This window comes from Erpetoichthys calabaricus, chromosome 15 (assembly GCF_900747795.2).
Source record: "Erpetoichthys calabaricus chromosome 15, fErpCal1.3, whole genome shotgun sequence".
NCBI lineage: Eukaryota > Metazoa > Chordata > Cladistia > Polypteriformes > Polypteridae > Erpetoichthys > Erpetoichthys calabaricus.
Window position 1 is genome coordinate 46,900,701 of NC_041408.2, and position 27,478 is coordinate 46,928,178.

Genomic DNA, 27,478 nt, shown 5'->3' on the forward strand with positions numbered 1-27,478 from the left:
AGAGTGCTGACCCAGTTCATTGGAGATTACTCTCTGCACCAGCCTAAATATGACTTTCAGCATACTTCACAACCTCCACCTCCACCTCCTGCCCCACAACAAGAGTCAAAGTCAAAGCATTCTGCTCAATCTGAGGAGCCAGATGTACAGTCTTTCTTCCATACTGCATTCCTAACAAGCAGGTACTACCAGGACCACCGCCATTACCAGGACAATGTAAGACACCTATTCAGCCTCTGATGCACCACAGTTTGGACAGTCTGGTGTAAATGACCATTTTGGCATTCCAAAGCTTAATATCACAACTTTAAGGTCAAGTAAAGACATTGTTTCTATCCTGCAGAAAAAATTGGAAAGTCTTCTCACGCTCAACTTACAAAGAAATACAAATATCCAATCATACTAAATTGTCTTTCATTTCCCTTAGAGCTGCAGCTTACCAATAAATATCTGCATGACACGGTACTATGCATGCTCTAGAAATGTTATTTGGCAAACTTCAACGTGGAGTTGCTTGTGGAGAGATTCAGAGAGTTCTTTGGACTTCACGGTTTGGCTTTTGTCCTGACATGCAGTGTAAACTGTGAGATTTTGTATACACAGATGTGTGCCTTTCTGAATGCACATGCAATCAATTCAGTTTACCACAGGAGAACTCCAGTCAAGTATTAGAAACACACCTTAAGGATAATTAAAGCAAATATGACGTATCTGACCACAATCTAGAGTGTCACAGCAAAGAGTCTGAATACTTATTAAATGAGAGATTTCAGTTTTTGATTTTTAATAAATTTACAAACCTTTCTTCCAGTGTGTTTTCACTTCTCATTATGTGTTATTAAGTGTAGAGTGAGTAGCAAAAATGTCAAATGTATCCATTTAAAATTAAATCTGCAACACAAGTATGCAGAAAATGAAGGGGTTGGTACAGGTTATGAATACATCGTAATATGGTGGTGTTCTTTGTGTCTAAGCTTGTGGATGAATATTCTCTGTGTGCAATAGCAAGAAACAGTTCTATGTTAGCTAGATTTTTGGATGTTGATTTCTAAATTATGTAATTGAACTTGAAACAATCTGACTGACCTACTGGTTTTGACCCCTTCTTGTTTTCAGTGCACAAGTTCTCTCTTTCATCTCGTGGTCCTTCTGGTAATTTGTCTTTTGACTTTGCACTTTTCACTTTGGCAGAACAATAGGAAAATGTGAAAATTAGTTAAGCTAAAGTTTGGCAAACTATTAATAATTTTCATAGACAATATGCATAACATGTGATGTATAAATGTCCATAACCTCATTTACAGGTATAATTATTTGCCTAATTAAAATAAATGAGAGTTTTCAGGTTTGCTCACGGCTGCTTTATTTCTGTTTCTGTTTTGTCTTTATTTTTCATTTACCCATTATATTTTTAATTCTTCTTATTTCCTTTTTCTTCTTTTTACCTTTAATTTGGAAACAAAACATAACTCAGTCAAGTACAATAGTATGCTTTGAAAACAATCCATAAAACTCACCATTTGACCCCATTTTTAATTTCTCTTTATCACTTTACTATATTATTTTAATTTCCATGTTGAAACCCTTAGTACTATTAACATTGTTAGCACCTTCTCTTCCCCTTTACTTCACTTTAAACCCACTTTTCTGTACTGTTTGCACTGTTTCAGCTTTGTCCTGTTTAACACATTTATATTTAGCAATACAACTTATTTTCTAAGAACTTTTTTTCTGTTTCCTTTCATTTTGATTTGTCCTCTTTTCTCTTTTAAATACAAGGAAAACAAAATACGAAAACAATTAATGGTGTAAAAGCTGTTGAGCTAATTATGATGGGCTTACAGTTAACTCTGTAAGTATTTGCTTTGCTCTCCTCTCCTTATGTGGATCAGTATAAGTATCTGCTTAAAGTGGTTCCTCCAGAGCAAACAAACCATAAAATAATGCTAAAACAAACTTCCTTAAATAACAAAACTAAACAACAACAAATACTAACTAAATTAGTGTGCAAATGCACATATGGAGAAAAAGCTTCAAATGTTTGTCAATTCCAAAAAGATCAGTAAAGTCAATTACTTTACCATGTTTCCACTCCAGGTCTACATTTAAATGTGGGGAAAAATGGTTTCCAAGGATATAGGATCGTGACCAGAATGTTGTGGCTTAATATCTCTGATGAAGTAAGGACCAATGACACAGATCTAAGAACCAGTGTCAGATTAACCTATGTCCATGATTTGCTTGAATGGAAGATGAAGCTAGGGCAAAACATAGCCAGTAAGCAGTGGTAGAATCTCGGACACAATCCACCCCGCCCCATTACCTAAAAGGAATTTGTAATTGTTGCAGTGTGGCAAGGTCTGAGTCTCAAAATCAAGGCCTGCTTCTAGTCTGGTATGAAAAATACAGGTAGTCCACACTAGCACAAAGTGTGCTGGCCTTCAGACTCAAGCAGGCTTTGTGACCTGTGCACCCAAACCAAGCCAAAGCCTATACATCTCAAGTGGGAGAAGGGAACCGTGAAAAGCCTTGGCTTTATAAAAGAGAATAGAATTGTGATGCCTGGGTGCCCTCAAGCCCTGGGCAACTTCTAGTTTCTATTGATAGTCATAACTGAGATGGGCTAGGACAATAAGGACACAAACAATGTCTAATACAATGTAACAATCAAAAGGTGTAGTACAGAATTGTTCTGATAAACAGTCCACTTTAAAAACAGTGCCTTTGTGAAAGATAAAAATTATATATATATATATATATATATATATATATATATAAATATATATATATATATAAAATAAATATTCTGAACTGAAGAATAAAAGCAAAGTGAGAATCTGTTGTTCTTTTTCTCTAAACCCCAGTTCTCTCTATACCATCTCCCCCCGCTCATCTTCATAACCTTCTCAGTTGGACTGAGACAACTATGAGCGTGGTCAACCATCTTCGACCCTTGACAATACCACTATCCTTCAGCCTATGTAGGACAGCCATTGGAGCAATTAGCCCCTCCTGTCCCTCGCTATACTAAACAGGTGAGAGCTCACCCCAGGAGCATCATTCCTCTTCCTCCCTCTTGGGGCATCCCAACCACCCAAGATCAATCCCCAATTTCGCCACTCTCTCTCCCTTGATTTTTCCCTCTCCTTATTACTCAGACCCTTTTTATACCCGGTGAGTGCAGGTGCACCAAACGATTCATGGAGCTTCAATGAGGGACTAAACATATCTGTGCCCACATGGCTTTCTTTTGGAACACTTAAACTCACTGGATCTGAGTTGCTCCACTGTTTTTAAAAACCTTGCACCACCATGAACCCCTAACATGCTGCATCACAAGAGTTACAAATTAAATCACTGTAGCATGTCAGCTTTGTGATGTGAGAAGATTACAGTGTACCTGGATAAAATCCACACTGACAAGGGGAGAACTGATAAAACTCCAAGCAGACCGTGCCTGAGCTAGGATTTGTACTAAAAATACAGACCCTCTGGGCAGCAGTGCTAATTACAATAACACTATGCTGCAGATATTTCAAAATAATTTTTCTTTATAATTAATAACTGCATAATACACTACATGTTACTAAAGTCAAATCAAATTTTATTTTCCACATATATGTATACGCACAGTACTATATGTAGTTAAATGCTTACCTTCTAAACTCCACTTATGAAATGGAAGAAGGATTTAAAAGACAACGAACAATAAAAATCAGTATGTACAATGACAATATAAATAATAAATAACTTAATATAAGAGAATTAGCAATAGTGCATCATGTGGCCCTAAGCACTGTCTTCAGGTTACGATGTGGATGGACTATGGAAAGAAGCTCCTCATTGGTCTCTCTCTGAACTGGTCTTCAGGCAATGGTCAACTTTCCCTGATTGCAGCACAGAGAAGAGGCCATTGTTGGGGTAATTTTCTTTGCCCTAATCTGACATTGCATGATGTAGATTGACATGATTAAGGCCGAAAATTGATATTTTGTAGCCTTTTCCTTTTTAAGCAGAAGCCATATTGTGTATCATCGTCAGGGTCACATCCTGAGTTTCTTGGAGTGTTTGGTCTCTGGGGTTGAGAACCTGACTCAATTAGAGCAGCTGGCATCAGCAGCTGGCATAAAAGATCAGCCTTTTGCTATGAAACTTATCTGATCTGTGAATAAAACCCTTACTTTCATTCTGACTCCCAGTGTGATTACTTTTCTTGTCTTGGTATTTGCATGTAATTTGACTTTGAATTCTACCTCTTCACTGAGTTGCTTTGGTTTATTTTTATTTATTTTTTTTGTTTTGCTTTTTGGTTGCTTCACCCGGTTTTCTAAAGAAATTAGTTACCTGTTTTCCTGCCGAGCCAGGGCATAGGTGTTCTGGAAGTTTGAGACTTCACACTCAGTGATGCATTCAGCTGGCTGCACAACTCTCAGCCAATCCCTGCCTCTACTGCATGCTGTTTCCAACCCAGGCAGTAATACTTCTTGTCACTATACTTTTTATGGTGGATGTGTAGAAGTTCTTTAGTATATGTGAGGGCAGCCTAAAATTCTTGAAGCATCTGAAGTAATAAAGTTGTTATTGGGCCTTCTTCACCAAAGTGTCAATATGCTTGGGCCAGGTCAGGTCCACTGTGATGCGGACACCGAGGTATCTGAAACTGTCTACCCTCTATACCTGAGTGCTGTTAATACTGAGAGGGTGGCCATCCCTCCACTGTTTTCTCCTAAAGACCACAGTCAACTCATTTGTCTTGCTGACATTCAAGAGATGACTGCTGTTGTGACACTAGTGTGGCAGACTCTTCACTTTATCCAAGTAAGCTTTCTCATTGTTTGTTAGATACTGTATCAGGCCTACAACAGATCGCCATGAGCAAACTTGACATTGATATTAGAGTCCATTGCAGCCATGCAGTCATATGTGTAGATGGAGTAAGGCAGAGTACTCAGAACACTGCCGCGTGTTGTGTACCTGTCAAGAAGTTAAAAACTTTCTGACACAGGTCGTGGAGCTTGGTGTTGAGTTTAATGGAGTTTATTGTGTTAAATGCTGAACTATTGTCTATAAGTTCAAACATAATTCTCTCTCCTACTGTCCAGGTGGGCCAATATTGTATGTAGGATCAAGGTAATGGCATCATCTGCGGATCTGCTGGAGCGATATGTAAACTGTAATGGATCTTGTTCTTTGGGCAGAGCAGAGCATATGTAATTCTTGATTAACCACTTGAAAGACTTCATTGCTAAAGGTGTGCAATGGAATGGTAGTCATTCAGGCAGATTAGATGTGGTTTCTTAGGTACAGGGACAATGGTGGATCTTTTACAGCTTGTTGGTATGACAGACTGGGTAAAGGAGAGATTAAATATTACTGTGAACACTGGTGCAAGTTGTTTGGTACAGATCTTAAAAACACATCATGAAATGCTGTCTGATCCTGCTGCTTTCCTGCTGTTCAATTTCCTGAAAGTTACATGTAGCAAGATGTTTCTGATAAAATGAAAATAAAAAAATACTAAAGTCCTTCATCGCTGGCAATCTTTCTTTCTCTGTTGTTACACGAATGTGCTTGGGAAACAGTTTAAGGGCTCAGATAATAGTAATTCTCCACCCATCCAGGGGGTGGTGCTGTGTGATAAGACTCTCTCTTCTTTTCCCTCTGTAGACCAGAGGATTGGGAGCGCTCCACCAATGATGTCACTTATGGTGTCCATGCACCTGGACCCGCCTCTTCCTGCCCCATAGCCAGATGCCTGGAAGCACCACCATCTTCAGCTGTCTGATTTTGGGAAAACCAAAAGTCTCAACACTTTGCACTTTACATGTGTTTTTGTATTTTCAGGCTTTTTGTGTTCATTTAATAGACAGGGTTGGCCTTCAAGATGCCCCAAATCTTTGTTGTGTGCTTTTCTTACATTGTATATATTCCAGATACAAGACTTTTTCTGGCAATAAAGATGATTTTTCTTATTTTCTCAATATGAAATATATATATATATTTGTGCAGAGGAGATGCACCTCCCTGAATATGTTGCCCTAGGAGAGAGTTTTACTTCCAATCAGGCAGTGAAGGACCCCAGGACATAAAGGTTGGCAATTAAAAAAATGTGTCCACTTTGCACATACTTCTTTTTTTATTTATGTTGTTAATGCTTTTATTTGGTATTCAGTTGTGGAGCATTTAATAAAATAGTGTAAGGTTGTTACTAGTAATTTTCAACTCTTGCACTATGATGGAATTCTATTCTTTGTTTAATAAGATGAATTTGTTATGCTTTGTACTATGAATGGCACTGTGTTCAATATTGATTGATTAATTGACTGTTTTTTTGTTGTTAAGCATCAGGATTTAGTAGGCTATTATATTTTATTACGAACCAGGAACAAATTCAATACAGACTCAGGGGAGGGCTACGTTTTTAATGGTGAAAGAATATTTTCTTTTTTAAAAGGAGTCTTTTTTGTAGGAAAGGAGATTAGCTGTGACATTGACAATACAGAGTGTTCTGTTTGTTATCGTTTTTTTGTAATTTTCTATCTCAGTCTGCCAAGTCTACTGCCCTTGAACCTGTGACAATATATACACACTTCCCAAAGGTCCTATCTGTCCTTTTCATTAAAACTGAACAACTTTTTTATTTTTACTGACCACATTATTTGCCCAGGCTTTCATCACAATCCTTTGGGGCCAGAGGAACAAGAGCAAAAATTGCATGTATAAGTCTTTGTCTTTTAGAAAATTACATTTGGCCAAAATGGTTTCTTTTTTGTGATGATATGGTCTGGTGGGAATACTGCACCACTTTATTTTACTCTTTATGCCAAAATGTGCTTTTTTTAAAATGAACATATAGAACAGTTCTTTGTATCTTTTGATGTTTTTAATTTTTTAAACTTTAGCTGCCTGTAGTATGTTCTCTAGTTCTATTCAGCTCTGAAACCACATCATTAGCATTCTTCCCTTATGGCATTTGACCCATATAATAATCTTTGATCTTTTAATATTTTTTCTGTTCATGTCATTAATATGTCAGTACCTGTTCATTTTTAACACAAAAGAGTTTATTATGTGAGGTAAGAATAATAAAAAAATTTTAAAAAACTGCTGTATAGTCTGTTTTAAAAGCATTAGTGTTTTCATAATAATGTCTGAAGGACGGAGGTGAATTGATATGCACAAGGTCACTCAGACACTCAGTGGCTGAAATGTAATTTAAATGAACCATCTCTTGGCTTGACATTATTTAATTACTGGACTTTACTACCTGAGTTTATATAATGCTTAGTCTTTAAATATATGGGAACTCAGCATAGCCCTTAGGAAATCTGAATTGCAAAGCAGAGACAGCATGTACAGAGATGAGCTTTTATGAGAAAGTGATAACAAAAGCAAGTGAACTTTTATGTCCAAATTAAATAATGTGCCTTGTCACAGCTCACTCCAACTCCCTGCACCAATTCCTCTGGGGCACAGGGCAAACCATTCACAGAGATGTTGAAAATGCCAAATACCTCAGGACCTACAGTACATTCCTCTCATTGGGGGAACACATTTGAGATAAGTTCTCAAAATGATACCCGAGAGGTTCTGCCAGAGCCTCATATGCTTTAACATTGCCCAGCGTGTGATGAACCAAAAACATATAGTTCTAGACGTGCCCAAGAAGGTTCCAGGGAGGATTGCTTGAGCATAATGAGGTAAAGTGAGGCGGAAAATCGAATGAAAAGGTCAGAGGTTCAGATGCGGCTGAAGAGCAGTCACGGACAGGACAATCAGGCCACACAGAGATGAAGCAGCATGGATAGGGGCCCCACCAAGGAGAGTGGGTTGAGGCGCTCTAGGGGCTAGTTTGCCCCACTGAACAATGGTGTGGAGTGGGGCGAACATGGCTGATAACCTCCTCTGGTATCCGAGGTACGACTGCGGGTTCGTGAAGGATGATGGGAGGAGAGCCAACCTTGGACAGTCTGGCATCGCTGGAATGAGGCAGCCAAGACGGGGGTCAGGGATCAAGAGCGTGGCTGCTGAGACTCCGACGGCTGTGTGAGTTATGGGTGAGCCAGGGAGATGAAGGAGGTAGGATGGGATCATCTGTGAATAAAAAGAAAATTAAGGAGCCAGTGACCGTGTTTTTAACCTCTGCTTTTAAAGATATTTATAGTGATTTTTATCCCCCACTTTTCACCTAATTTTTTGGATTATTTATTTTTGGGCCATTTTTGAAGCATGACACTATTTATTTGAACACTGTTTTGATTTATTTTTAATAAAAGCACTGAACACTTACAATACAATACAATACAGTTTATTTTTGTATAGCCCAAAATCACACAGGAAGTGCCGCAATGGGCTTTAACAGGCTCTGCCTCTTGACAGCCCCCCAGCCTTGACTCTCTAAGAAGACAAGGAAAAACTCCCAAAAAAACCTAGTAGGGAAAAATGGAAGAAACCTTGGGAAAGGCAGTTCAAAGAGAGACCCCTTTCCAGGTAGGTTGGGCGTGCAGTGGGTGTCAAAAGAAGGGGGTCAATACAATACAATGCAGTACACAGAACAGAACAATTTCTCAATATAGTAAGAAATAAAAAATATAAATTTTAGAAGTACAGAGCAGAATTTAACAGCAGATGATATATCCCATAATAAGATTTGGATTTGTATAGAGTCCTGGAGACCTCATCCTTCAAGCTGCCTCCCCCATTTGGCCATTCCACGGCTGAAACAGTGCTGGGCCAGCCAATCCGATGAAAGGACCCCTCTTTCCCACGATTCCCGCGATCCTCCATCTGGGATGACTTTTCCTTAGGCAGGCAAAACAACTTGGCAGGTGGGCCATGGCACCAAGTGCCACACTTAGGCCATCCCTTTGCTCCATATGTGATTTGTCCCCATTTTTCAGCTCATTCGGTTACCCTATCCATGGCGCTGGGTTCATGAGGCTCCCAAAGGGGAAGAGGGAGCATTGAAGTAGGACCCTCACTGTCACACATAACACCCCAGTCTTTCAGTTACCCAACTTGCAGGGATATAAAATAAAAGGATAAAAGAAAACCAGGCTCACTTCAGTTCTTCAAAGAAGCCAAAATGCTGTGCCAGGCATCGCAGCAAGAACTGAATCTCTAGATATGTGATTACACACACTAAAAGACTCACTCTTCAGTTAAAACCACCAGTACGTTTTTTCATGGTAATGTTTTTAGTTGTAGTAAAAGTTCTTAAGTTAATTCATTTTTCTTTTTTTATGGTATTCCACTAACAATATTTCAGGGATATCCTGTTTGATATAATTAGTATTATACATTATTTATATTTTTTAGTTCCTATGCAATTTAACTTGCTAAGAGACTTTAGTACTGAGGAAAACTGTAGAAGATTAATACTGTTTTTTCCTTTTTTTAAGGACATTTTTAACTACCAAAAAAAAAGAAAGAAAATGCACAAAACTATACTTTAACAGAATTATAGAACTTTTCTGTGGAACAATGTATTTCATTGTCAGAAGTCCTGCAATTTGTAACTTTAAGTGCATTTCCCATACTCCTGCGTGCTCTTTCTATACGTTCATAAAATGTGAGTTTGGGCTCAACATTTAATTTATTGCTGATTGTTAAGCTCTGTGTGCTCACTTCTCAAGAAAGACAATACTGGCAAGTTCTACTACCTATTGTGCACTTTAATGTCAGTGCCAGGTTATATATTGTTTTTTTCTACTGTTTTTAATTGTGTTTATAAGTATGTAAGTATTTTTTGACATGACTCAGAAAACACAACAAATATAAGGCAGAATAGGACTTTAGCAGCAGCAGATAGTAATAAAAAAACATCAACAGCATGTAGTCCTAAAACACTATCCTGGAGAAAGAGATAAAAATGGGATTTATGTTAAACCTGGACACAAAACAGTTAAGAAAACCATGATCAAATTGCATCAAATTCCTAAAAAAGGAATGATGTCACAACATTGTGTCCATTTTAGATGATGGCTGAATGATACCAAATAACAAACATAAAAGAAACCAGAAACTGTTAGAAGGAGGGAGACAAAGGGGGAAAAAAGCATAACTAGGGAGAAAGAATAAAACAACACAACATGGACAAACTAAGGGAGAAAAAACACTTACAGATGCAGTAACTGTGGCCACACAGCTATCCATTGTATTATAAGGTTAAAGCCGATCAGTACTAAATTCACCTGTTCACGGTGGGCATCATCTTGTTCTCTGCCATTCTCCACTCTCGCCCAAGCTGGTTTATGAACACTATAAATCTGTGTGCCCTGCAATTCACCAGACATTTCCTGCTTTCAGCCTCTCACGCTGCTACTTCGCCCTTCTCTAAAGTATTAAAACATGAGGCAGGTCCTAAAGTGCTTTTCCCAATAATACTAAAATGACATCTGCATAACATGCAATTTATTCGAGTTCCCATAGCTAGTTATTTATGGGTAATGTTATGACAAGATTCTATCTTGTAACTTTAAATCAAAAAAACAGATAAATCTTCATATTCTTTTTGGCACCTTTAAAAACAGTTAAAGGACAGGACACATTTGTGTTAGAAAAGATAATTGCCATACTTAAGGAATACAATGTCTTAGCTATATTGGTTAAACTAATTCCAAAGTCTATGAGATGCATTACTTGCCAAAAAAACTCATAGTTCATATTGGAATTTGACAGTGAACTTGACAAAGAGTGAGAAATAAAAATGTTGTTACCTCTTGACTAAGATCAGAATTGAGAAGAAAAAGGAACAATTCAGATGATGGATGAAACAAATCGAAAGTGCCTGAAATTGACAAGTCCCTAGCAAAATTGCATACCGCATGATTTGATCTGCGGAACTGATGTCAAATCCTAACTGGAGATTCCAGGAGTGAACTCATAATGGCATTTGCATCCATACCCATGAGAAGATTAAAATCTATCAGGTGGAGGAGCTGATTAGTAATATTATATATATATATATATATATATATATATATATATATATATATATATATATATATATATATATATATATATATATATATATATATATAAATGGGGATGTAATAAGAATGATACCTCGGTAACATATTGATACCAAAATTCAGAAAATATAATAATACTGGATGTATCAGTAGTACTGAATAAAAGTTTGTACTGCGCTCATGTCTTACTGCAAATAGATTAATTACTTGAGAACAATGCTAGAGCAAACGTTAACACTTGTCGAAAAGAAAAACAGCAAGAGTATGGACCAAAGAAAGTGTATTCTCAAGAACAGCTACTCTGCATACTGTTGTAACAAGGAGACAAGAAGCCTTGAAAATGAACTGAAAAGCAGGCCAGGACCTTCAACTGTTTATGTGCCTGAAAGCTACATGCCATCGTCTGAATTAGCATTGGTTCATATAAAGTTTTCATTAAATGAAGTACAGTATGTTGAATGGGATTCTGTTTTTGACAATGGGTATTTATTATTGTGAAATTTTATTGGTATTGGTATTGACTAAAAATTCTGGTATTGTGACATCCCTACATAGAACAATGAATGCAATGGCATTGGATGATAGAAAACGAAGAGGATTTATTTTTATTTTGTTATAAGTATCAGAACCTTGTGATGGACGACCGGCTACAGACTCCGGTCGCCACCCCCAGGCCTCTAGGAGGAGCCCTCCGGACAGTATGATGGTGCCCCGAGTTCCAGCAGGGCCTCATGGACTTTGTAGTTTATATACACAGCCCTGCTGGATACCTTGGGGACCACTGGGAGTCGCTGTAGGGGGGCTAGTGGGCTCTTGTGTGCCCTATAACCCGGGAGTGCGTCAGCATCACGTGACCGGAAGGAATGACGTGCTCCCGGGGTGAAGAAGAGGACTGTTTTCCCTGACCCGGAAGGAAATGGACTTGTGGGTTTGGCCAGGAACCACTTCCGGGTCAGGGGATATAAAAGGACTATGAGAAAGCCCAGAGACTGAGCTGAGCTGGGAGGTAGGAGGGCGAAGTGTCTGGGCGAGGAGGTATTGGTTTTGAGAGAGAGGAGTTATTGTTTATATGAGAGTGGTGTGGAGAGTGCTTTGTGCACCGTGTAATAATAAAATAAAGAATATTTATTCGTTCACCTGGTCATCAGAGTGGTACCTGAGGGTTCAAGAGGTGGACAAAGCCTCGATCTGTTACAACCTGCATATTGCCACAAAATATAATTGCTGCCTCGTGTTTTTTGTAGTGCACAGAAGCTGATGAAGCAACATACAGTAATATCTTTTGTTACAGAGTTTCGATGTCATATAAGAATTACTCCCAAAATAAAGCTTAAATATACACTTGAATAGGTGCTGGTATCCTTCACAAATCCCACAGGATGACACAGTGAAAAGTATCAGAAGTACAGAAATTCCCTCTACTTATAATAATAATAATAGTTCTTTACATTTATATAGCGCTTTTCTCACATTCAATAAGGTTATCAACCACCAGAAAAATGCATAGTCAGGTGAACAAGTGTGTCACTAAATCCGCAGTAGCAGATCCACTGGCCAAGCAATGATGTAGTTTCCCTTCCACTCCACTGGTAGGGGAAGACATTTAGGAAACTGCATTATGTTGCAAAGCATGCAAGTAATAACAATCAGTAATTGATTGTTTAAACAGTCTCTCCAAAAATAAAGCATAAAAAAATCATATTTGTATTATTAGACTGATATTGTTTTTACATTGAATAACAACATTGAAATACTGGGATCACATTGTATAAATACACTAAAAAAAGAGCACATGTCCATGTGCATGCTCTTGCAATATGACATGTACTGTGCCAGAAGATTATTGTGAGAGCAAAGGAGATGAAAAGAATGGCAAAAAATGTGATCAAAATGAGTAGTGAAGAGTCAAAACCGGGAAGACAATCAGAACTGAATGACAAATGCCAACACGAAAAAGCAAAAGCAAAGATCAAAGCCATAAACAAGTCAAAAAGAAAATATCAGTCCTAGCACTGGTGCCTGTCTGAATAATAAGCTAATTACTGCTAAAGAATGCATAGACAGAATATTCAAAAAAGACGCACATCTTTTGGCAACTTATAACATCATGCCTTGTGGTGTCAAGAAGGGCAACGACATGATCATGTAACCAGAATCAAGTTGGCTTTGCGTAAATAAAATACAATGGTAATAAAAATCAACTTTTATATTATCAAACCAGTCATGAAACTGACTTTGACACTGAAAAGTACACATATAAAAACACCTTCTTCTTCTTTCGGCTGCACCCGTTAAGGAACAAAAGCATACATATAACAAGAAACAAGTGATGGAGACGCAAATTCAAATCATCTAATGATGAAATGATAACTGGACAAATTTTTGTGAGCATGAAAAAGAGTTCCGCATTTTCTCAAAACACTATAGCTGTGGAAAAATCAGAAGTCAAAAAGAATTAAACTAGAACATGTATCCTCTTCCTCAATTCTGGCTGCATGCCAGGGTAAACTTCCTACTGCAATGTCACTACTCGTAAAGGTAAATTCCAGTAAGTTAAAAGCTGTCAATGGCTTTTCTTTCCTTACCTGTTTTAGCTTTTCAGTGGCAACGCTCCCTGAAGCATGAGACAGCTAACAACAGGCAGGGTAAAGGAGCAGTGGGTGCCACCGCATACTGTAACACTTATAATAGTCAGTTGCATAGCCTTGTTTGTGGCAGCATTTGCAGAAAAGTAGTCTGTGAATAAGTGGCTGTGATAACCTTCATATGAAATGTTGGGAGTTTTCCTTGCTTCCTCATGGACTATCTGGCAGTGCATATAATTCAAAATCACTTGCCTCAAGCAAGATGGATCTTAATGTTGGGTATAAATCCTGTTTCACAACCAGAGACAAGCAGTGTAGGAGAGAGATTATTGCCAAACTCAATTATTTCAGACATTCAGTGGCGTTACTCCCTTTCAAATTCTCGTTGATCCCAAAACGATGTACATCTTAGCCCGTGTTCTCTAGTTCATTAACTTTAGTACTTAAAGATTCCATGTGGACCTCCATGGACCAGATCTGTTTGGAAAGCTGGCTTGGGGTATTTACTGATTTATCAATGTCTTGTAACGGTTCTGCCTACCTCAGCCTTCACTACTGCCATGTCTTGCTGGAGAGAGCCAAGTTAAATAGAGTCTTGCATTACTGCAAACTGTTCAAATACAAAATATTTATATTTTAATCGTTGCAGTACTGATACCTGCAGACTCCAAACGGTATACCTTCTTCACAGGAGTGGAAGGTTCATACTGTTATTTAGAGGCAATTGATAGCATCTCCAAAGTGAGAGCTGGGTGGACAATAATTTGTGGTACAAATTGTATGATTAAAGTAATCTGAGAAAAATAAAACATGAGAGAAGAACACACAGTACCAAGAAGCTAACATAATTGGGTGTCAATCTATAATCAGAAGTCATGCAGAGGCGCAGCTAGGGTTTTCAGCACCCGGAGACAACTGAAGATTTTGCGCCCCCTCCTGCTTGCCAAAATACAATGGGGAACATCAATTTGGCGCCCCCTGGATGCTGCGTCCGGGGACAGATGCCCCCCCTTGCCCCCCCTAGCTACGCCACTGAGGTCATGTGGAGTCTCAAATAAGTTGAGTTATTATTACTAGCACCCATGGCGTAGCATCTAATTTGAGGTCATTATGCTCTGCATTGGTTATCTATCAGTTGATTTGAAATCCTGCTGTATAAAAATAGTTCTGGAGGTGCCCCAGTACTATAAGGTTAGGTAGCAGCTACTGAAGAATAACGTGTAGGTTAGTAAACAGCCTACAATTTAAGATTATAAGGCTATGGCCTGGTCCATGCTCTGATCAGTCAGTCATCTCATTCAAACTACTTCTTATTAATGCAGTCATAAAGTAATATAATTAGCAATACACATGATAATGTAAGATTACTGTATAAGACTTATGAAGCATACAAGATTCCAGAATAAATATTACTTATTCATAAAATTGACTTCCATAATGAATGGTTACAGGAAGTCCTGCCTGAAAGAGTTATTAAAAGATAACACTAAAAACTAAGTAACTTATATTCAAGACCAATTTAGTTTTTTCGTTTTTCTTTAAAATATAAAAGAATAAGCTGCAGTGCTCACTGTTGTGGCCTAATTTAATTAACCTTTTGACATTTAGGCCAAAATAATTCTACTTAATTTAATGAAATTTTAGTTAATTTTTAAAAACTAATTTGAAAAAGGTTATTCTATGACAGTTAATTCATTAAATCATATAGAAAGCTTATCAGTGTTTTGCTTTTTACTTAAACAAAATGGAATGATCCAGATAGCATTAAGTAATTATTTTGACTAACCGCTAACTCACTTTTTAAAGTGCTAATTCTATTTTTTATTTTTATATTTTGCAAGTATAAAGCAGACATTGTAGTCCACTTGGCCTGATATTTAATTATGTCTCACAGTCTATTAAAATTACCTTTTCAAAAGTTATTGATTAATTCAGGAACTTATTTATGACATAGATAAAGTCACTTGAGTATACACGATTATCTTTCAAATGGCACATTTAAACACTGTGGCACGATGGCACAGTGGTTAGCCCTGCTGCTTTATGGATCCAGCTTCCTGAGTGCCAATCCCTTGGGTGTTCAGGAGTTTGAACACAGTATCATTTCATGTTTGCAGTTTACCTCCCACATCTCACAGACATATGCTATACTATCCATCCATTTTCTAAACCGCTGAATCCGAACAGAGGGTCACGGGGGTCTGCTGGAGCCAATCCCAGCCAACACAGGGCACAAGGCAGGAAGCAATCCTGGGCAGGGTGCCAACCCACTGCAGGACACACACAAACACACCCACACACCAAGCACACACTAGGGCCAATTTAGAATCATCAATCCACCTAACCTGCATGTCTTTGGACTGTGAGAGGAAACCGGAGCGCCCGGAGGAAACCCACGCAGACACGGGGAGAACATGCAAACTCCACGCAGGGAGGACTCAGGAAGCGAACCCAGGTCCCCAGGTCTCCCAACTGCGAGGCTTATGCTATAAACAATTCTAATTTTACCTTGTGTGTGTGTGTGTGTGTGTGTGTGTGTGTGTGCGTGTGCGTGTGTGTGTGTGTGTGTGTGAGGTGGCAATACAATGAACATTAGAACATTAGAATGTGATGAGTGTGGCTTCCTATGTAGCATTAGTTCCTGTCTTGCAACCGATTTGTCCTTCACACACTTGGCCATTGTGACTCTGCACTGGATTAAGTGTGTTTGAGAATGTTGCATCTTATGTTAAATGTTGTAAAAAGGAACAGACTCGACACAAGTAAAAAGGTTTGGGGCAGCCACCAGTGTAATATTCCTGGCTGCAAATGGTTTTTTGAAATAGCACAGAGCTGTTGACAATACTGAGTGCAAGACAGAACTGACGAGGGTTGGAAAAGATGGCGGCTTTAAGGGATCAGACCGGAAGTGATGTAGGAGAACTGGATGTGATGTTATTCTGACGTCAGCATGTGTGCTGGAAGTGACGTTCTTCTGGGCGCCCTAACCGGCATCGTCAGCACTGAATCAGATAGGTTTTCCCGCGGCTGGTCTGTAGAGATAACAGGAGAAGGTTTAGTGAAGCCCGCTACCCCCTGGCCTGGCGTGGAATTACCTTTGCTTGGTCCATACAACATCCCCCTACTCGCACGTGTGTGACAATATTTACACTCACTTAAGTTACTGGGATATATGCAACATGTGAGCTTCAAAGCTGTAGAGCTTATAATTCCCTGAAATGCTTTAGAAAAATGAAGTGATTACTACCTTACGTAACACCCTTATCTTTTGTGGACTGTATGTTGTTATGTATAAAATTAATAAAATAAATTTTAAATCAAAAATGCATTCATTGTTTTTCTATCAATTTTGGTGTAGGTTTAAATCACTGGAAAAAGTCTGTGTTAAAGTGGCACATTTTGTACATGCATAAAACATTAGATCAGTTGTGAAAAGAACAGACCAATTTGCCTAATAAGCGCATTCCTTCTATTCACTTAAACTGCTCAAAATAACATTAATTTGAGATTTGAAGGTTCCTAAAATACTAATCTACTTCTTCTGTCTGGATGTTGACAGTGACACATCTACTACAGCTCCTAGGCCCTTCTTATACAGAGTACCTCCCACAGTCCAAAGACATGCAGGTTAGGTGCATTGGCGATCCTAAATTGTTCCTAGTGTGTGCTTGGTGTGTGTGTGCCCTGTGGTGGGCTGGTGCCTTGCCCGGGGTTTGTTCCTGCCTTGCACCCTGTGCTGGCTGGGATTGGCTCCAGCAGACCCCCAAATGACTGACTGACTTTCAAGTTTCACAGTCCCACCATTATTCACATCTAACACTTCTACATCCTATGTGTACTACCTTACATTTATCTAAATAAAACTGCTGCATCTTCCACAGATCTACCCAAGTCTGTAGGTTGTCCAAGTCTCTTCCACATTTCTTGCCCTTTCATCTTGTTTAGTATTATGTGCAAATTTATCCAGCTTGTTATTAATATTTATTTATATTTTACATTTATATTTACATATTAAAAATAGCTGTGGCCCCAGCACTGATCTCTGAGGCAACACTACTTTTAACATCACCTAATTCTTAAAAAGTTCCTCTCACCATAAGCCTTTGCTTCCTGCGTCTGTGCCAATTTTGTACCCACGTGCGCATCATGCCTTGAATTCTCACCTCTTTTGGTTTGATCACTAACATTTCGTGTAGGACCTTATCAAACGCCTCTTGAAAATCATGATACATAATAAAATATGCACCTCTTATTGCCTGGTTTTGTTTCTTCCTCATGGAATTCCAGCATATTAGTGAAACATGACCTTCTCTATCTGAACCCATACTGACTATTTGCTAGACATCTGCTGATGGAGCATTTCTTTAATAATTGCTTCTGTTAATTTTCCTGTGGTGTATGTGAGCTTATTGGCCTACAGTTTCTTGGATAAGCCCAAAAACACTGTTTTTCTACAACAGAATGATATATTCTAGCCTCCAGTGTTTAGGAATTTTCCCATTGTCTAGAGATGTTTGAAAAATATGTGTCAAGAATGTATATATGTACTCACTAACTTGAAAGCAAAGATAAATGTTATATGGTCCTCTGGATTTGTTACATTTCCACCTGTTTAACTTAAGCAACACTTCTTTCTCTACAATTTCTAAATCACTAAATACCTCTTTAGGTAGTTCCAATTGCTTTCGAAAGGCTGTCAACTTCTTCACATATATAAACTTCAATAAAAAGCATATTCCAAGCTATTTACTGTTTCACTGTTTGTATATTGCATATTACATTTCAACTTTATCATTCACCTCCTCCTTGACCATCCTTATACTTCTAAATTATAGAAAGAATCTGTTTGGGTCACCATCTGCCTTTTCTGCAATATTTCTCTCCACCTGTTTTTTTTAGCATTCCTAATGTCCCTTTTAACCATTACTCTTATTGTCTCATATGTCCTATGGTTAGCTCTGGAGTTACTACTTTTATACGCATCATACAGCTGTTTATTTCTTTGTATCTTTCTTTTTACCGTCTTATTTATTAACCCGAAAGTTAGTTAGCGTAATACTGTACAGTAATCCCTCCTCCATCGCGGGGGTTGCGTTCCAGAGCCACCCACGAAATAAGAAAATCCGCGAAGTAGAAACCATATGTTTATATGGTTATTTTTATATTGTCATGCTTGGGTCACAGATTTGCGCAGAAACACAGGAGGTTGTAGAGAGACAGGAACGTTATTCAAACACTGCAAACAAACATTTGTCTCTTTTCAAAAGTTTAAACTGTGCTCCATGACAAGACAGAGATGACAGTTCCGTCTCACAATTAAAAGAATGCAAACATATCTTCCTCTTCAAAGGAGTGCGCGTCAGGAGCAGTGAGATAGAGAAAAGCAAACAAATCAATAGGGCTGTTTGTTTTTAAGTATGCGAAGCACCGCCGGTACAAAGCTGTTGAAGGCGGCAGCTCACACCCCCTCCGTCAGGAGCAGAGAGAGAGAGAGAGAGAGAAACAAAGTCAAAAATCAATACGTGCCCTTTGAGCTTTTAAGTATGCGAAGCACCGTGCAGCATACTTAAAAGCTACACACAGAAGGTTGCAACGTGAAGATAATCTTTCAGCATTTTTAGACGAGCGTCCGTATCGTCTAGGTGTGCGAACAGCCCCCCTGCTCACACCCCCTACGTCAGGATCACAGATAGTCAGCGCAAGAGAGAGAGAAAGAAAAGTAAGTTGGGTAGCTTCTCAGCCATCTGCCAATAGCGTCCCTTGTATGAAATCAACTGGGCAAACCAACTGAGGAAGCATGTACCAGAAATTAAAAGACCCATTGTCCTCAGAAATCCACAAACCAGCAAAAAATCCGCGATATATATTTAAATATGCTTACATATAAAATCCGCGATAGAGTGAAGCCGCGAAAGGCGAAGCGCGATATAGCGAGGGATCACTGTATGTAGAAATGCAATTATTTACTTCATAAAGTTCATAATAAACAAGAATATTTGCGTCGGTTATTTGAAATATTAAAATGTGTACTTCAATTTAAAATCAAAATACTGCTGATCATAATGAAAAACTGTAATTTTTCACCCTCTGATAGAGGTAGATATAGGGTTCCTTAGTAAAAGATCAAAAATCAAAAATAACCTCATATTCACAAACACTGGCCTTGAAATGATTTAAAACAACATCCTGCATACTTATGTTTGAGATTTATCATTTTATCCTTCTGGGAGTGGCTCATAGAGGGCAAGGACCACCAGTAAAGAATCAGATATTACAAATATTATATTTGTGATCCTCGAAATCGCACAAAATGATAAGCTCGACATCTTGCATAACTAGACTGGACAAAAAAGGGAAGTGATTTCAAAGCATTTGGAATTTTTATGAACACAATATTAAGTCTTATGCACACAATATTATTATTGTTATTTATTTTTTTAATTGTATTGATTTTATTTAAATTACACAACATTCCATACAAATAGATAATTTTTTACAAAATTAGGATAGAAAACAAATTAACTCCCACCCCTGAGAAAGAGAGCATGGCTGGCAGAGCAACACTTAAAGCTAGTAAAAATAAGTAGATAGATGACTTTAATAAGTGAATAAAGATAAATGGAGAAGAAAAAGAAAACGGGAGAGAATCTGCTTCCTCTGTGCTTTAAAAGCTTATTCTAAAATGTTATTGATTAGATCCTGCCAGGTTTTGAAAAGTTCTGCACAGATCTTCTAAGTGAGAATTTGATTTTTTTCCAATTTCAAATAATATAAAACATCAGTTACCCACTGACTTAAAAGAGGAGAGTTAGGATTCTTCCAGTTGAGCAAGATAAGTCTGCATGCCAATAGTGTAGTAAAGGGAATTACAGTTTGTTTGCCCTTCTCCACTTTAAGTCCATCTGGGAGTACACCAAACACAGCTGTTAATGGGTTAGGAGGGATTGTGACACCAAGGCTGTCTGATTGGCATTTAAAAATTTTGGTCCAGAATGATGTTAATTTGGTGCAGGCCCAAAACATGTGACCCAGTGAGTCTGGAACTTGATTGCAGCGTTCACAGGTTGGATCTTGCCCTGGAAACATTTTGGACAATTTTAAACGAGACAGATGTGCTTGATATATAATTTTGAGTTGAATAATTGTATGCTTTGTGCATATGAAGCTCGAGTGGATTTTCTGCATTGCTACCTTCCACTCCTTTTCTGAGATGTTGAGTGAGAGATCCTTTTCCCATTGTCCTCTTGGATCTTTGAAAGGGAGGGACTATAAAATGGTTTTATATATTGCAGAAAGTCCTCGAGACTGAGCAAAATTTTTTCCAGCATAGAGGGAGGTGGGAGGTGAGGAAAATTGGGCAGGTTCTGTTTAACAAAGTTTCTAATTTGAAGGTAGTGAAAGAAATGTGTTACTGGAAAGTTAAATTTGGAATGTAATTGTTCGTAGGATGCAAAGACATTGTCTATGTACAGATCTCTAAGTGATATAATCCCAAATTTTTTCCAGACATTAAAAACTGAATATGTTTGCGAGGGTAGAAAAAGGTGTTTCTCATGCAGAGGTGCCACAGATAAAAGCTTCTCTGTCTTAAAATACTTCCTATATTTTATGCACACAATATTAAGTATCAGTTTTCAATTTATCAATAAAACAAGCCTTTTTTTTCTGTAAGACAGAAGAGGCAGTCTGACTTTGCAGATGTAGTCTCCTTGTCATTTTTTTGCATTTGAAAGTAAGTATAAATAACTGAGCAGCTGATGCTGAATGTACACTTTTAACATGCCCATACACTTGAGCATTAAACGCTGTGCCTATCTTTTAAAAAGAGCATGAGTCAATATTCCAGGTGCATCTCATTTTACACTTCAACATAATTGTGTTTTGTTTTTAAAAAGAAATACAGTAGCACGCCTTGGTTCATCTTACAGAGATTGGTTTTAGTATACTGTAAAACAAGGAGTTTCCTAGTTAATGAAATCACCATATACAGTATACAGTATACTATCTGCTTACTTACAGATAAACAAATTCTGCACTTGTATTCTCTTGTGTTTTTCAATGTTCAATCATGAATAGGCTTACTTTAATGGTTAGATGTTTGCTTTCATGGGTTTTATGATTAATACATGCTGTTCACAATGTTAGAGTGAATGTGTTTAATGAAAATAAAGCCTTTTTAGCACACTTTTTCATTTTGCAGAGAGTGCATGGCAACCACAAAATATCATATCGACATTTCATTAAGCAACAGAAATTCACCAAAACAAAATAAAATAAATGCCAATGTCAATAGAAAAAAATATTTAAATGTTTCTTTATCTACTATTTAGAAGAAGGCAATTGTCCCTGAACAGAATTCAATGCTCTTTTACATTCCTACCGCTGCCTAGGTAACAACATTATTTGCTTTTCAAATTTTTCATTTATTGAATGTTGCTGTTTTAGCATAATTATCCACTTCTAAACCATTATGAAACCATTTATTGAGAAAACTAAAAAAACACTTGTAGCTCTCTCTCTCTCTCTGTATATATGTAGTAATATAGTATACAGTATATATATATATATATATATATATATATATATATATATATATATATATATATATATATATATATATATATATATATATATATACAGATATATATATATATATATATATATATATATATATATATATATATACACATATATAGATACATACAGAGAGAGAGAGAGACAGAGAAAAAACAATATATATGGAAGTGAAGATCTGTGATACAGTTTTCATATGTGTAGTTGGAAATCCACAAAGGCAGAAAATGAATCAAATGTCTTAAAATAGTTTTTTAGAGAAAAATGATTAGACATACATGAATCCAAGGCAATATATAGCAAATAATGAGGGGAGGAGAGGAGGAATGGGTGGGGGGAATTAACAAGGTGGGGTTTAGAGGGTGTTGGTCATAAAGTCTTATTCTTTATGTGCATGTTGTTTTTTTCAAGCCTGCATATGCTGGGTTTATGTCCAAATGTCTGTTATTGGAGATTTCACTGGATAGCCACATTTCAGCCAGTTCTCTGGCACTTTTACTATTAGCCTTGAATTTTACTTGCACTGAGTTCCAGTTCAATGTGTGTCTGGTCAGACTTGTATGTGTGTGTAAATCCGTGGGTCCTTACTTTTGACTGCATTGCGATGTTACTGTATATGTGTGGTAAGTGTTTTTGATGTTTGTCTCACATACAGTATATAGCTGGACGTCAATCAAATGGTATGCTGTCAACCACATTCTGCATGTCTGCTGCCAATTTCCTACTTTTAGCACTAAAAAGACTGTGTGCAGAGTGTTTGTAGGCTTGTGCGCTATTTTGATGCCTGATCTGGGGCCAAAGGTATAAACGACCTGGCATTACACACAATCGTGGCTTGTCTGTACCTGTAGAGATGCGGTATGATGAACCTGACCCACCAAATCATCACCCAAATCGGACAGAGTTACAGCTTTGTTTGAATGTAATTAGGAGAATGTAAAAACAAGTAATCAGATGCAGCATTTATTTTTTAACCAATTCATTTAATTTGTGGTCGATATCACATAGTACAGGCCCTAATATAGCTTAGTTCATTGGCCACATATCTTAAAACATCCAATATTGAATTTTGTGACTCTAAAATGGCGCCCATTAGCACACAGTCAGATGGTTGCCTAGCAGTTTCCGAGGCAGAGGTTTGTGCACAGCCAGCAGTACCTGGAATCATGGAGGTCAGCTTTTATATAACAGAATAAACAGATAGTGGTCTAAGACTTGCTTTTCATGTCAACTTTGATATCTGACCACCTCTTTTTTATTTCGGGCACAGTGTGACGTGCTGAACTTGATGGAGTGATACACTGTGGCTGAGACACTCGAAAGTTCAACTTCCTTTTGTTCCTTATACCACTACTTAAGCCAACAAATAGTACATTCTTCCTTGCTTCCACTTCCCATTTGCTGAAATTCTTGTTTTTCCACATGCTTTTGCCATTGTCTTTTAACAAAACAATGAATGGCAGGGGATATTTATATTGATTTGCAGTCCATCCCTTAGGGCACTTACAATATATGGTTACATACGTGCGCATACAAGATGGTTTACAGGTTCACATAGTGTTATTTCTCAGTCGGAGTGGGGGCTGGCGCTGTCATGTGATCCTTTCTCCTTTTGTCTCTCTGTCTCTCTGCAGATCAGCCGAAGATCCTGTCTCTTAGTGACATCACCATCAGTCCGATCCCTGTTGAAATCACTTATCCAGGACCCAGAACCCATTTTCCTGCCACATCAGTTCTTGTTCTGGCCTCCCTGACTCCACCTCTTCCTAGGTTAGTCAGTTCTGTTTTGGACTCCTGTCTGTAAAGACCGGTTTATTTTTTCCTGCATTTTTCAGCTATACAGAGTGGCCATCCTCAAACCTTTTTGTTACTCCTTTGCGGCCTAATTACAATATATATACAGCGACAGCACCCCCTCTTACCCTGGTGCGTTATCATATACCTCAAATGAGCCTTGAGGATATCCTCGGACATGCATGCATGATGATATATACTGTGTATTTATACATATATATCTATATATACATATATATAAAGACAGTCATATGAAAATGTTTGCCTGCAGAATAATTTACACTACTTTCAACAAAAAAGATAACAGTGGTATGTCTTTCATTTCCCAGGAACATCTGAGTACTGGGGTGTTTTCTGAACAAATATTTTTAGTGAAGCAGTATTTAGTTGTATGAAATTAAATCAAATGTGAAAAACTGGCTGTGCAAAAATTTGGGTATCCTTGTAATTTTGCTGATTTGAATGCATGTAACTGCTCAATACTGATTACTTGCAACACCTAATTGGTTGGATTAGCTCGTTAAGCCTTGAACTTCATAAGACAGGTGTGTCCAATCACGAGAAAAGGTATTTAAGGTGGTCAATTACAAGTTGTGCTTCCCTTTGACTCTCCTCTGAAGAGTGACAGCATGGGATCCTCAAAGCAATTCTCAAAAGATCTGAAAACAAAGATTGTTCAGTCTCCTGGTTTAGGGGAAGGCTACAAACAGCTATCTCAGAGGTTTAAACTGTCAGTTTCAACTGTAAGGAATGTAATCAGGAAATGGAAGGCCACAGGCACAGTTGCTGTTAAACCCAGGTGTGGCAGGCCAAGAAAAATACAGGAGCAGCATATGCACAGGATTGTGAGAATGGTTACAGACAACTCACAGATCACCTCCAAAGACCTGCAAGAACATCGTGCTGCAGATGGTGTATCTGTACATCTTTCTACAATTCAGCGCAATTTGCACAAAGAACATCTGTATGACAGGGTGATGAGAAAGAAGCCCTTTCTGTACTCACACCACAAACAGAGTTGCTTGTTGTATGCCAATGTTCATTTAGACAAGTCAGATTTATTTTGGAAGAAAGTGCTTTGGACTGATGAGACAAAAATTGAGTTATTTGGTCAAAACATGCGAAAGAGGAACACCGCATTCCAAGAAAAACACCTGCTACCTACTGTCAAATTTGGTGGAGGTTACATCATGCTGTGGGGCTGTGTGGCTAGTTCAGGGTCGGATGAATTCAACCCAATATCAACAAATTCTTCAGGATAATGTTCAAACATCAGTCACAAAGTTGAAGTTACGCAGGGGTTGAATATTCCAACAAGACAATGACCCAAAACACAGTTCGAAATCTACAAAGGCATTCATGCAGATGGAGAAGTACAATGTTCTCCAATCCTCACAGGTGGTGCAGTGGTAGTGCTGCTGCTTTGCAGTAAGGAGATTGTTGGTTCACTTCCCGGGTCCTCCCTGTTTGGAGAGCGCTTTGAGTAGTGAGAAAAGCGCTATATAAATGTAAAGAATTATTAATGTTCTAGAATGGCCGTCACAATCTCCTGACTTGAATATCATCGAAAATCTATGGGATGATTTGAAGCAGGCTGTCCTTGCTCGGCAGCCATCAAATTTAATTGAACTGGAGAGATTTTGTATGGAAGAATGGTCAAAACTACCTCCATCCAGAATCCAGACAATCATCAAGGGCTATAGGAGGCGTCTAGAGGCTGTTATATTTGTAAAAGGAGTCTCAACTAAGTATTGATGTTATATCTCTGTTGGGGTTTATGCACCTGTCTAATTTTGTTATGATGCATATTGCTTATTTTCTGTTAAACCAATAAACTTGTCACTGCTAAAATACTACTGTTTCCATAAGGCATGTCATATATTAAAAGGAAGTTGCTACTTTGAAAGCTCAGCCAATGATAAACAAAAATCCAAAGAATTAAGAGGGGTTCCCAAACTTATATATATATATATATTTCACAGGAGGCTGGAGGCCAGACCCAGCCGGGATGCCTGGAAGGATGGGAGGCAGTCAGTACGTCCCCCGGGCCGCGAGAGGGCAACCGCCCTGGATAAGCAGGGGACCAGGGGATGGAGCAAGGAGGCACAAACCCGTATATATACATATATATATACAGTATATACAGTGTCACTATTTCATGCAGTTTAGATCAATATTTTTACCTATTACTTATTTAACAAATTTGTCTAACAATCAATATTGTATATGAATATTAAATAGGACCATCAGGATTTCATACTAACTGCTTCCTGCTTTGGGAAGATATGTACCTTTGCTCTTACCTGCCAGCCAAAAAGAGCTGCATTCATCTAACTCCCACAGTGTCTTACTGTCTTAATGTGATTGTCAGAAAGCCAGACTATGTTTGTGTTCTAGCAATATGGAAGACTACTGTAATGCAAAGTTCTGAGTAGAGAATAGAGACACACAATTCTTGTTATGAGGAGCCTACTCTAGAATCCTTCCTGTTTGAATATATTGTCTGCTTTGCCCATTGGCAGCTGGGTCTGTTCACTCCTAAGTCCTTTCCCACCTCACTGTTTTGGGACAACATATATTGTCTAAACTTTTAAGGCAGAGAGAAGTATGGAGGCTGCCCAAAAGACCATGACCATCTCATCAGCAATGACATTTTCTAATTATTTAAGCAAAGTTCTAAAAATTAAGAGCACTTTGACATTCACTTTATAGTACTGGCAGAGCTTTTTGGCTAGTGGAATCAAGATAACTTGAACAATACTTTTAAACATGTATAAAGTAAAGAAAATCTTTTGGGGCTGGATGCTTGAGATCATAGGCTAAAGCCCCTAAAGCCCACCCAATGATGCCACTGACCTCAAACTCCTCACACTCTGTAAGAGACTGCCGTTCCACTCTGAATTCTGTTCCATCAATGTATCAAACAATACAATTTTTCCATATTTGGTTTGTCTGTCAATTCATCAGTTTGACTGACTCTATCTATTATCTGACTTTGAGTACTCCTTGAAAGCCATGAACAAGATATGCAGCAGGTGCTGCAGAGCAATCCAGTAATATGATCACTGTAGGATTTATTGTTCTCAGCTGATGTCCCTGTAGTTTAGGAGGAAGAATTTGTTGCTTGTTCTTGCATTAGTGAATAGGTGAGTGATATTCTATTGTGACTGTAGCTTTTTTCAAGAATGTGTTTGACAAGATTAATTCCCTAGTATTGACTAAAGTCATCTAGAGGCGGACACCTGACATTATTGGAAAAGTCTGGAAATACTCCTGATGTTCTTATTACTACCTGAAATATTTTAAGTGTGAACACTGTTAGAGGGTTAGGGATGCTAAGTAGATTCTTTTTTTTTTCTTTTTTTTGTGAATGGAAATAGAAAAACAAGTGTGTTAAGGGAGTTTCATATTCACAACAGAGCTGATTAAAATGTGCAAGCAAATTTTCTGTTGAAAGATCTTAGAAAGTCCGGATACTTAATGACATTACTAAATTAGACACTTTATAATTAATAGAAGGCTGGAATGCAAAATAATCATGTAATGTAACAG